The following is a 12,443-nucleotide window of genomic DNA, read 5'->3' as shown; positions in this document are numbered from 1 at the left end:
CCACCAGCAACAGGTGGGTGACAAGGGAGGCAGGTGATAAAATGCAAAGGAGGGCCAGGCGAGGTGGTGCTCACCTGTAATCCCAGCACTCGGGAGACTGAGGCAGGAGGATCTCCATGAGTTTGAGGCCAGCCTGGGCTACACAGTGAGTTCAAGGCCCACCTGAACTGCATGGTGAGACTTTGCCTCAATTTAAAAAAGAAAAAAAAAGACACAAGGCAGCCTCCTGAGGACAGGTGAAGGTTATGTGGGTGTCTCCAGCTGTGTGTTCCAGATGTGTGCACTCTCTACCAAGTGAGGCTCCAAAGCCAGGCCAGGTGGCGCATGCCTGCAATCCTGAGAGGCTGAGGCAAGAGGACTGCAAGTTCAAGCCCAGTGGGGACCACTTAGCAACTGAGAAAGACCCTGACTCAAAATTTTAAAATGACAAAAGGGATAGGGAGGTAGCTCAGGGTGAAGGCCCTGGGTTCCATCCCCAATACACTCCCCTTTCCAGAAAAAGTTAAGCCCCCCAAGAAAGTCAGAAGAAAGCCTAGCTTCATCTCTCTCTGTTTCTCCATCTGCTACTTGGGGACAGTGAAGCAGCTGCCCCACAAGGGGTGCAGAGGTTTAAGAGGACGGCACACCCCAGGCTGCACTCATGCTTGGCTGACGGCCACTGCACCAAAGCGCCTGGCTGGCCTGGGGGTGCAGCTCAGTAGTGAGAGCTTGCCTGGCGTGCAAGACCCTGGGTTCCATCCCCAGCACCTTCAAAAGAAAGCATCTGATTTCCCCCACACCTTGGCCTCCTTTGGGCCTCAGTCTCCGCATTGGTAGAGAGGCTGTGGTCTCCATCTTCCTCAAGGACAACGGAAACACCCGGGGCCTAGAAGCCTGCCCACCCCTGCTCAAACCCGAGAGCCACACAGTGCTCAGTGTCACCCACCTTGGCACACAGTACACACACTCAGTTCAGACAGCAACCTGCCACCGTGGCCACACACCAGGGACAGCAGCAAAAGCCAGGCTGAGCCCAGGACTCCAGATGCCCACCCTACCTACTGCATGCCAGGCCCAGCCTTGGTGTCCCCTCCAGGGGCCCAGCAAGACAGGTGGACAGGCTGAGGGCACTGGGAACCAGGGCCGAGGCAGGCATCCAAGGCAGAATCCTATGTGACGGGGTCTGCCAGGTGCTGGATCCACAGCTGGAGGCGGGGAAAGGCCTGGTTCCCTATCTGACACCACTGCCAACATTCCTGCAGGCTCAGCTGTGAATTACTTTCTCACGAATGTGCCAAAGCCCTGGGGACAGGACCCAAGTGTCAGATCTGTCCTCAGTGCCATTTTACAGAGGAGGAAACTGAGGGTCCAAGAGGCTTAGTGTCTGAGGACTGCCCTAGTGAGGGATCCGGAAGTGGCTGGATGGCCCAGATCCCCACGTCAGCCCACCAGGCATAGTACAAACTTCCAGATTTCGCTGGCACTGTCAGTGCATGGTCTGCCCCACCGCCTGGGGTCCACTCAGTCCCACAGTAGTTCACTCAGTCAACAAACACCCACTGTCCAGGCACTGCTCTAGGAGCTGAGGGTGGGGCAGGGAACAAGGCAGCAGGGACCCAAAACCCTAACAGACAACAGCCCCAAGTGTCAAACACACAAGGCCAGGAACCACAACGGCAGCAGAGGCCAACATGCCAGGTGCTACGCTAAGTGTCACTGCTGTGAATCCTCCAAGCAGCCTCACGAGGAGGGCAGTGCCCGCCTTGGATGCTCTCCTCCCTGCACCACTCATGGCTGGCGCCTCCTCGTCCCTCAAGGTCAGATATGAGCCCCCTGAACCACTCTGCCTCCATCTGAGACCCCTGTGCCCGCCCCCCAAGCCAGGCACACGTCTGAGTTTGCAAAGTCACTGCCTGTGGCTTCTTTTGCACTGTGGCCTCCTCCACGGCCAGGACGTGGTCCCCTTTGCTCAAGCCCGCACCCCTCAGGCACAGAGTAGGGCATCCAAACCCTCATCAAGTGAGTTAATCTACTGCATGACACCAGCCAGCAGAGAGCTGAACCGGCAGAGAGTGGGGTGGAAGGCGAGGATGCATCTGGGCAGAGGGCAAAGCCTAGTGGCCAGGAAGAGCTGGGCTCCGGGGATCTGAAAGCAGAGAGACGGGAGCACCGATGCAAGAAGGGGCGGCCAGTGTGAGAAGGGGCAGCCAGCTGGGTCATGAAGCGGGGATGGGGAGCCCTCAGGGTTAAAGCACTCAGGGCGGCCCCTAGGCCACTCAATGCTGCAGCCAAGCTTCAGGGCCAGGCACCATCCCCCACTCCCCCACACATACAGCCTGAGAGCTTGGCCCTACCAGCATGGCCTCCTCCGGCCAAGCACACCAGCTGGCACCACAAGACAGAGCGGCTTGGGCGAGCGCCTTGCAGCAGAGGGTGGCATGGGCACAGGCAGCAGGCTGTCACTGATGGGCTCTGGCCAGGACAGAGGGCCACAGGGGGACAAGAACTGGCTACAGCAGTCAGGACGGCAGACAGCTCCACACCTCCACTAGACTTACCTGGAAAAGCCCCAGACCACCTGTCACCGGCCCCAGGCCAGGCTCTGGCTCCTGCTGCCCACCCCCCCGATGGGCTCAGAGTAACTGCAGCTCTCAGAGCCTGGTGCCCTCTGCCCTGACGTCCCTATCCTGGCCTGCTCCAGGCACCTCGCCCATGTGACATCGCCTTGCCCCCAAGAACCCTATCTGACCCTCCCTCCCCCAGCCCCCACAGGGCCTCTCCCAGTGCCAGCCCCACTGCCACCCCCTTCCTTCCCTGGTCTCCGCCTTCAGACCTGCCCCAAATAGACCCTGTAAAGCTTCCCTTCCCTATCATAAGGAGGACAAAACCTCAGCCCCTTCCTGGGCCCCCAGCCCTACATGATCTGACCCTTGCAACCCCCATACACCCATCCACAATGCTCCAGCCACACTGGCCTCCTTCTCCCCCCCCACAGAAAAAACAGCCCACCACAGGGCCTTTGTAACTGCCCGTCTGGTGCTCTTCCCCCGATCTCCTGTGGCTGGTGCTCCTGTTGGTCAGGTCCCAGTTCAAACAACTCTTGTTGGGTGGCCTCCCCCAAGCTCCCTGGCCAGTGATCCACATAGTCCCTGTCATGTGTCTCTCGACTTCCCTGTGTTCGTGGACCTACTTCCTTGCTCACTGTCTGTGTCCCCATCAGCCTGGGAGCTGCACGGTGAAATCTGTTTAAGGGGTGAGTTCCTGACCAGCCACTCTGGAGGTACAAGTCGCTCTGACCACATCGGGGCACCTGCCACCCTCCAAAGACTCGAATGGCTTCACGATCCCACGCACTGTGCCCTGCCCTCCTTCCCCGCTCTGCAGCACACTCCCACCCTTCTCTCCCTGGCACCTTCCCTGGCCTGCTCAACCCCTGCCTGTCCCTTTCGGTCCTCAGCACAATGTCCCACACCTTCCTGCTTACAAGCCCTGGGCCCACAGCCAGTACTTGGTCTCCCTGCACTTTCACACTTCCAAGCCTTGGCTCCTGCTGCTCCTTCCATCTCAATGCTCTTCTTCTTTCTTCCTGCTGAACAAACTCCTATTCATTCTTCAAGACCCAACTCAAAATGTCACCTCTTTTAGAAAATCCTGCCCATTTCTTCTCCTGCACTAATCAGGACTCTACATTTTTCAAGAGAAAGAAACACAACTCAAAAGAGCTCAAGCAAGAAAGGGACTGTATCTGTTCCTGAGCTGAAAAATTCCAGGAGTGGCCTCAGGCATAGCTGGACTTAGAGGCCCTGGACCTCAGCCGTGCTCCCTCCACATGATGGCCTCCGTGGACATTCCCCACCCTGGAGGTGGCTATGGGAAAGGGTGGCCGACAGCCCCACCTTCACACCCTTGGGGTTCAGCACCACAGCCCAGTCAAGGTTGCAGTGGCCCTGGGCAGAGGACTCAGCAAAAATCCCAGGGAAGCCTCTGAGCAGCTCAGAGGGGACTTGTCCATCCTTGTGGCCAGGGGGATGGGGCATTTGGGCCCACCTGGTCTCACGCTTGCCCTGGGAGGTGGGGGGCCCAAGAAGACAACCCTCTGGGTCCCTGGAGCCCACTCTGCACACAGCTCCTCTGCGTCTCCACACGGCCCAGCACCCGACCTGTTCCCGGCTTTGCAGCACAGGGAGGTCCAGCTCCCTCACAGCAGAGTCCCCAGTGCCTGCTCCCCACACCCCACAGGGCCAAGGATCTTCACCCAGCTGCATGGAGGTCAGCGGCCCAGAGAGCACACGTGCGGTTAACTGTCACCCTGGCAGGCAGCAGATCTGCATTTGCACAGAGGCCTCAGGGGGATACAAAGCTTTACCAGCGACATGGGAAGTCGGGAGTCCCAGCAGCACAGCCTGCAGGGGCCACTTGGCCAATCCCGAAGAGCTGGCTGAGGGGCCTCGAGTAGAAGGGCTGGGAAAATAATTACCGAGGAGGCCCAGGAGGGAGGCGGGGAGGCTGGCGAGAGGCTTAATGAAACTGCTAACGCGTTAGTGATTCCTGCCTCCTCGGGAAGGCGGAGGCAGACAGCCATGTTGCCAGCTCCCGCGATGAGGCTGCCAGGCGGGACGGGCTGGGCATGCACAGGCGGCAACAATAGGCACCTCTTCATCATCTGTCTTTCCACACATGACTCTCAGAGGGCAATCTTAATACATTAACATCCGGACGGCAGTATTTCAACACATCTCATGCTAAACCAGGCTGGCATCCGTTCAGATGCATGAAACACAGAATGGCTAAAACTCAGATAAACCATGGAATTTGAGAGACTGAAGGACTAGAGTGAGCAGGGTGTCTGGCTCTATTCTCCAGATGGGAAACAGGGGCCCAGGAGGTCATCTACACGTTCCAGAAAGCATTGGCCCCACAAGCCCTCCTGTGAGCAGCTCCTCTCCTTCCCACCCCTCATCTGGGTGGGATGAGGTGGGCAGAGGACAAGGCCCCCCCATAACAGGCGACCCCTAAGAATCTGGACCAAAGCCACACACCAGACCCCAGGGGGCAGAGGCTCCACCCAGGGATGGGACTAAGCCCAATGGCAAGCGCTTACTGGTCAGTGAGACCCTCACTGTGGTTTTCAGCTTGCAACATCTCCTGGCAGCCCCAGGTGTGAACACAGCCACATAGAGGTTAACTAAGGCACCCAAGGCCACATAGCTGGACAGCTACTGAGCCCGTACTCAGAGGGTCTGAGACCCCTAAAACGTGCACTTTTGTTCAAATATCCACAGAGTACCATGAGCGCTTACTATCCCCCAACTGGGTGATGGAGAAATTTAGGGGTGTAGAGAAGCCTGGGCCCCACCTCATCAGGGTTCTTTGGGCATCAAACTGCCAGGAGGTCCATGACAGGGGCTGAGATGGCTGCCTGCGGCCAGAAAGGCCCACAGAACAGTGGCCGCTCTGCTTTGCCTGTGTCCGCACAGTGCGATCCCCACTGTAGGAAGCGAGGACACTGAGTGAGGCTCGGGGACAGAAAGCCACAGGCCCTGGCACGTGACCCCCAGTGGGCAAGTGGCACAGCCCAAAGGAAATTCAACCGCCCCAAAGAGTGGTCCCACTGCTGAGCCCATCTGAGGCACAGACCTGGGGCCAGCAGTAGGGGGTACAGAGTGGGACCCGTCCCCTCCCACTCCCCCAGGAGCCTCAGAGCTGGGAGCCAGTGGGCCTGGGCTGGGTCTCAGTCCCTATGCACTTAGCAGAGCTCCCCTGCTCCCACCCTGGCAGACAGCCCAGTGGCCAGGACCTCAGTGATTAGCTCCCCCCCCCCCCGCAAATCAGGGGCTGGAGCAAACAATGTCCACAAGGAACGGCAGCCCCATTTCGGCCTCGCTGGTCCCTTCGGAGCCTTCCTAGACCCCGGGAGGCTGCTTTCAAGGGGTCCCTCCTAAGGTCTGGCCCCACGTGTCCCTCCCTGGGTCTTTCTCCAGAGGGTTGTCCAAGGGTGAGGGCAGCTCTGTGGCTACGAGACTCTAGCACAGGAGGGTGCTCCGAATGACTGAGTGAATACATGATGCCAGCCAGACTGCTGCTACAGTTGCTCCAAGTGGTAGCCTGCACCCAGGAAGAGGTTCCATCTCTGTCCACCGAAAGAGACTGTGAACCCATGAGACCAGCCCTTGCCTTCTTCAGCCACTGCCAGACACGGAGGCCAGGGCCTCCCAGTAGCAGGATTTGAACCCAGGCAGGCCATGTCTCAGCCTCAGGCTCCACTCTGCCCTCGTTTCCAAAGACAAGTCCACACTCATTCGCCTGATCCCCGACCCTCCCCACTGCACCCTGCCCCCACCCCACCCCCGGGCCTCCAGTACCCCAAGCTCCTTCCTGACAAGGATCTTCAGGTACACAGCCATGGAAGGCTTAAGCCAAGGTCAGAGTCATCAGGACAAACAAGGTCTCCCACTCAGATGGCTGCCGCCAATCCTTCATCTTTGCTCACGCCAAAGCTGCCTCCCTCCCCATCATCAACGCGATAAAGGAGGTGGGGGAGGGGAGAGGAAAGCGCGGGGGGAAAGGAGAGGAGGGGCGCCCCCCTACAGCCCACAGCGGGCTCCTTTCTGGTCAGGGGAAAAGCCTCTAATGAAGGCCCCACGATGCCGCTGAGCCGCGGTGTCAGCCTGGGAGCCCCGCGGAGCTGCGGGCCGCGCATCTCTGCCCCCAATTAGCACACAGGCCCTCCATCAAAGCGCGCGCCTGCTGCCAGGAGCAGAGGCCACAGGGACTGCCCTTCCGGCAGTGGGAGGAGGCCGCGGCTCTCTGGCAAGCCCTGGCCTCTGCCCCTTCCTTGCCTTTCTGGGGGTGGGGGTGGACCCCCCACACACACTCACACCCTCTCCAATCAGCCAGCTCAGGGCAGACTCCAGTCACCCTGGGGGATGCGCTAATGAAGATGGCCGACATTAATCTCTTCCCTCTCCCGACAGGTCAATTTATAGTTCCATGGGGAGCCCTGGCGCAGGGCCAGAGGGCTTGACATAACTCTCCCTGCTCTCCCGGAGGACATCGGTGGTGGGCTTGATGGGCAGAGGGGCCTGAGGTCCCTGAGGACAGGTCCTGCACCTGAGTACCTGCCATCATTGCCCTAGTAAATCCAAGTGGGTGAGAACCTGAGCCCCTGAACTCAAAGGCTGAGGGTCATAGCCTGCAGGTCCCTGGAAACAAAATCACTCCTTGGTTCCTGAATCCAGGACACTCAGCTCACAGGGTAGGAGACCCCAAAGAGGCAGGCAGCTTCTGCCTTTCTCTTCCTCAGTGACTCTCTATGGGACACAGCTCCATCCTCAAAGAGCACAGAGCTGGCCACCTGTGCTGGACCCTGGGGACACATCACCCCTGGCCCCAGCTCTCCTGGAGTTCCCAGCCTGGTGGGTGAGATGGCCCTGGAATTACCCTACCATTCTGAGAGCACTAATGGCAGGAGTCATCAAGAGCTCAGGCACCCATGGGCAGGAACTCACTCCGTCATCCTGTGAGGGAGGAGGGGGCCTGTGAGGACCACAATGAGGATGGAGCCATGAGCAGAGAAGGGGACCATCTTAGGGCCCAGGGGCTGGAAGACCAGGGGACACCTGGTTCACAGAGGGTGAGGCTAGGGGTGGGCAGAGGAGGCCAAGAAGCCCAGCCTCAAGGGACACTCAGGAGTTTGGCCTAGTTTAGGTTTGTGGATAGCTGAGGAGTTTTCCGGCTCACAGCTACATTTAGAAAGAGAGGTCTAGGGATGGGGTCCCACACTGATGGTCACGGCACAGGAGCACAGGTTCATCCAGGTCAGAGGGGAAAGGAAGGAGAGATAATTCTGGGGTAGAACCAACAGGACCCCATTGGCTAGACGGGCAAGTACCAGAGTGAACTGGCTGGGGTACGAGGTGGGAGTGATGTCAGAGGCCTGGGAAGCTCTCAGCAGGCCCCAAAAGCCAGGCCTGGTCTTGGGAGAGGCCAGGACCCAAATGTTGGCTCCAGGTTCCAAATTCTAAACAGACTGGACTCCAGCCTGGGGAGCAGGTCACTTCCCTAGGCAATAGTGAAGCCAGGGAGGATTCCTGGGGGAGGAAGCAAGAAGCCCCTTCCACACCCCAACACTGCACAGAGCCCTTCTCCGGGAATCACAGGCCACCCTGCCCCTACTTCCCAATCCCAGAGGCTAGCACTGGTCTCGCGCTTACTAGTGCTCCACAAATCGTTAGTGGATGCCCTCTCCTACCAGATCCTGGACCCTCTCCACCCATCCTGTCCCATGGACTCCCTCGCCACCCTGGGAGTGTCCCCTTTCCCCTGGGCTGGAGACCCAGGCCCCCAGGCTAAGAGATTTACTTTAAAACCTTTCAGCTTAGGCGTTATAGTCAGGAAGAAACCAGGGTCCGACTGACCCAAAGCACAAGAAAGAACAAGACCTAAATAAAGAACCCCAGCACCACACTGGCTACATGATGGTGGTGGGACAATGGATGGGCTTTTTTTTTTTTTTTTTTCGTCTTCTCGACAATGAAATATTTATCAGCTCACTCCATTGCTGTGTGTGCCCCAGAGGAGAGCACTCTTGGGCTTTGGCCTCCAGCAGCCTCAGGGTCAAATCCTGACTCCGCCACTTCCCTACTGGGACCTGGAGCCAGCTATTTGCCCTTTTAGCCTCCGTTTTCTCATCTGTACAATGGGGACAAACACCCCCCCCCACTCCGAAGACAGGGTCACGGCTGCCGCACAGTAGGTGCGCAGTGAAGTGCCAGTCTTTGAGCATCACACCCCCGTGTTCTCGCCACCTGTCCGGCCTCCAGAGGGAACTTGAGACGCCCCCACGTGCCAGACACTGCTGGCGCTGGGCGGGGGCCCACCCTCCTCCCTGCCTCCCACCGCGCCCGCGCTGTCCCCTTACCCTGGAGGCCGGAGGGCCGGCATCGGTCCCGCAGGAGAGCCCGGGCAGCGGGGCCGGGCTCCGGAGCGCGGGGCGCGGGCAGGGCGCACGGGGGCGCGAGCCGCGCGCTCCGGGCCGTGCGCCCCGCGGCCGCCGCGTCCTCGCCTCCAGCGCGGGCCCCGCGCGCCCCGGCCGGCCCGGGGGCAGGCCCTGCGCAGCGCCGCGCGGGTGGGGGGCGGGCCGCACGGGCCCTGGAGAGACGCCCGGGCGACGCGGGCTCCCGGCGGGCGCGGGCGGCGCCGCTGCGGTGGCCTGCCGCTGAGTGGTGGGACGCGATTTACTGGCTGCAATTCCCGGCGCCCCTCGATGGCACTTAAGAGAGACCGGGAGGGAGCCGGGGAGAGCGGGCGGAGGGCGGGCGGGCGGAGGAGGGGCGGCGGGAGCCGTGCGCGCCGGCGGGGGAGGGGCGCGGGCGGGGGCGGGCGGGCGGGAGGTGGGGAGAGGCCCGGATGGAGGCGGCGGGCCGCCGCGGCGCGCCGGGCTGGGGTGGGGGGGGGCCCTGCCTGCAGCCCCCGCCCACCGCGCCCAGCCCCCACGCGCTGGCGTCGCTGGGGGGCGAGGCCTGCCCCACGCCCCAGCCAGACCCCACCACCCCAGCCGCGCCCCCTGCCCTATTACCCCCCAAACCGGCCTGCTCCACCCCTGGCCCCTCGGTCGCCGTTGCCACCGGAGATAAGAAACTCTTGGCCCACGCGCCCTTTCCAGCCTGAAGCCATGCTTGGTTTGAAACCATAGCATTTTTTTGTTTGTTTTTAATTAGAATTAATTCCCATCATTTAAAAATCGGGAATTTTCACATAAAAATCCACATAGCAGCTCAGTTTGGAAGAGAGGAGGCTCAGGCAGAAGCCTGCCCCTCCCGCAGTGCCGCTTGGCAGCAGTCGTGAGGAACACTGGCCTGCAGCTGGCCTCAGTCCCCACCAGGCCCACCTGCCCACCCCAGGCACGTGAGTGCTCATGCCCGCACCAGCCCGTCTCCCAGTGCCTTGGCAGGGCCCTCCCTGCGGGTTGTCCATCCCTCACCCCCTGAAGGCCCTCTTCTGGGCACCCCTGGGCACTGCCCCCAGCCTCTCCCAGGGCCCACAGCTCGCAGGAGGTGGTGGTGTATGCCCTGCCCACCTGCTTGCTTCCTCGATGCCTGGCACTGGGGCCTCTGCGGCTGTGCTGACACCACAGGGCTCAGCTCTCTGGCTGGAGTCTCCTTCCATCCTGGCTGTGGGTCTGGCCCACAGTAGGCACTCAGTGAATGTTGGCTGAGCGGCAACTGAAGTAGAACAGCCGGGATTGGGATTCCACGAGGCAGCCTGGGCCCTGGCGGGCACAAGGCACTGGTCCCTCAGGCTCTTGTTCATTGTTAAAGCCCCAAATGTTCATTCAGAGCAGCTCTCACCAACCAAGAAAGCTAATGATTTCCATGCTTCATTTTTCTCCACCGAATCCCACTGCCAAGGCTTATGGGCCTCTGATACTGATGCCCTCAGACTGGCATCAACTCTCCCAGAAGGTGCAGCCCACCTGGGCAGTGTCCAGGGGGCCAGGGCCACAGGATCTGAGGGGAGTGCTGGCTGGTTCCCTGGAGGGAGGACAGGAGCCCAGACTGCACACCCCAGGCCAGCACAGCTCTGATATGAATCCCCTACACAGGTGTCTCTGCTACCTCCTGAGGAGAACCCAAGGAGGAGCCAAGCAAGAGTGGCCCTTTCCCAGCCACCAGAAACATCACAGGTTTTAGAAAAATCTGTTACAAACCCAGCCATCACCAGGATCCCACTTTACAGAGAAGAAATAGGACCTGAGAGGGTGATCTCCAGGTGACAAATCTGGTAGGGCACTAAGAGCTTGTGTGGTCCACAGCAGTGTCCCTGCCCCAGGGGAAAGCGAGACTTCCTCACTGGTGGATCCGGAGCTTAGTCCAGACAGTGGGACTGGTCTGGATGGAGAGACGTCCACCTGCGTCCCAAGGCTGGTCCCAGGGGGGCTCCCTCCTGCAGCCTTGCACAGCCTGGGCAAAAGCTAGGACACTGTCCCCACCTCCTAAGCACCCACTTGCCACAGTGGCCCGGCCAGGTTCCCTTCTCAGTGAGGGGGCCAGGAAGCAGGCCTACCTCCACAGCCAACTGCCACACACAAGTCACATAATGCCTTCTTGGGCCTCAGCATTCTCATCTGTGACAGAGGGAGCAATCCCATAGGGTTGGGGACAGAAACAAGACAGCAGACTGGCAAGGAGGGAGAACCAGGAAATTAAGTCCTCAGACTCTGGGGTAAGCTAGCCTGGGTTTGAATCCTGATTTCCCTACCTCCCAGCTGTGATACCTGCTCAGGGCCTCAGTTCCTTTCTCTGTAAAATGTGCAGGGGTCAAGCCTAAGAAGACTAACTGACTTAGGAAACTGTAATGAGTTTGACGTGGGACAATATGTGTAAACCCTGAGCACAGCCAGGTAATCATAAGGCTCAAGAGTGTGACCTTGATAAAGGAAACAGGAAAGGAAGCAACTTTCTAGACACATGGCCCTGGAGGATTCCCATCCACCAGTGATATTCAACCAGTGTTATTGAGCTTGAGTGATTCTCATTGCTTAGTTCCAAGCTCAGAGAAACTCTCTCGCTGTCCCCAGGAGACCACAGGGCCTGACTTTTAGTTCAGAAAATAATCAAACAGACCTGTGTTCACATTCCACCTCTGCCAGTTATGTCTCTGGGGCCCTCTGGGCAGCCTCAGTTTCCTCATATCAGCCCCTGCAGGAGCCATCTCTTGGAGTAGTGCCCAGACCTCAGCCCACACTAGCAGGATGAAGTACAGACGGCCCAGCTGGGGACCCTGGCCATGAGTCCAATGGTGGCCAGATGGGGAAGCCCTCGCCTGGGATCAGGGCTGGATCCAGAACCAAGTCCAGGACAGGGACTGGTCTCTAGAGGAGGAGAGCCCGGCACCTGTCTCCCAGAGCCTCGCACAGCCTGGGCCACTCCTTGTCTGCAGGCCTGGGAGCCCCAAGGCTACATAGGCTACAGGCCTTGGTAGTCATGATTGGCAGGGGTTTGGGGGACCAGCTGAGCCCTTCAGAGGCCAGGATTGTTCTGGAGGCCATGGGGGAGATCCTACACGGAGAGAGGCACCCTCACAGAGGCCTCTCCTGCCCCCCACAACTGCCTCAGTCCCCAGTTCTCCTATTCTACTGCCTCTAGAGTAACAACATTATTTACAGTTATCTGCATCCACCTGTGGATGATCTGTCTTCACCCTGCTTTCCCCAAGGTTGAGGAATGGGCAGGTATTGGGTCTGTCCTGCACCCTCAACATCTAGAACAGTGCCAAGCATGTAGTAGGTGCTCAACAGATATTTGTCACAGAGTAAGAATTCTCCAGCAGCGAAACTTAGCCAGCAGAATGAGGTGGTGGAGCAACCCTGCCTGTGTGCAGCTCTCCTTTCTGGACGGCCCAGTCTGGCCTCTGTCCCCTCCTATCTCATCTCCCCTCAGCAGGAGCAGGATGTGTCTTTCCCA

The 12,443-nt window shown here is 59.5% G+C and overlaps 1 protein-coding gene across 1 annotated transcript in view; it reads right to left on the bottom strand.

The window, feature by feature from the left end:
• The window catches only part of Tcf20 (transcription factor 20), a 153,682-nt gene extending 144,407 nt beyond the window's left edge, over positions 1 to 9,275 (bottom strand). Inside the window, exon 1 of the mRNA XM_087213790.1 lies at positions 8,900 to 9,275. The gene's annotated coding sequence lies outside the window, so the exon portion shown is untranslated. The remainder of the gene's footprint in view (positions 1 to 8,899) is intronic.
• Between the last annotated feature and the right edge of the window lie 3,168 nt (positions 9,276 to 12,443).

The sequence above is a fragment of the Heterocephalus glaber genome, unplaced genomic scaffold, assembly GCF_053883595.1.
Source record: "Heterocephalus glaber isolate CG9 unplaced genomic scaffold, H.glaber_assembly_v1.0 deba00001444, whole genome shotgun sequence".
Lineage (NCBI taxonomy): Eukaryota > Metazoa > Chordata > Mammalia > Rodentia > Bathyergidae > Heterocephalus > Heterocephalus glaber.
This window is presented reverse-complemented; position numbering and strand designations above follow the sequence as displayed.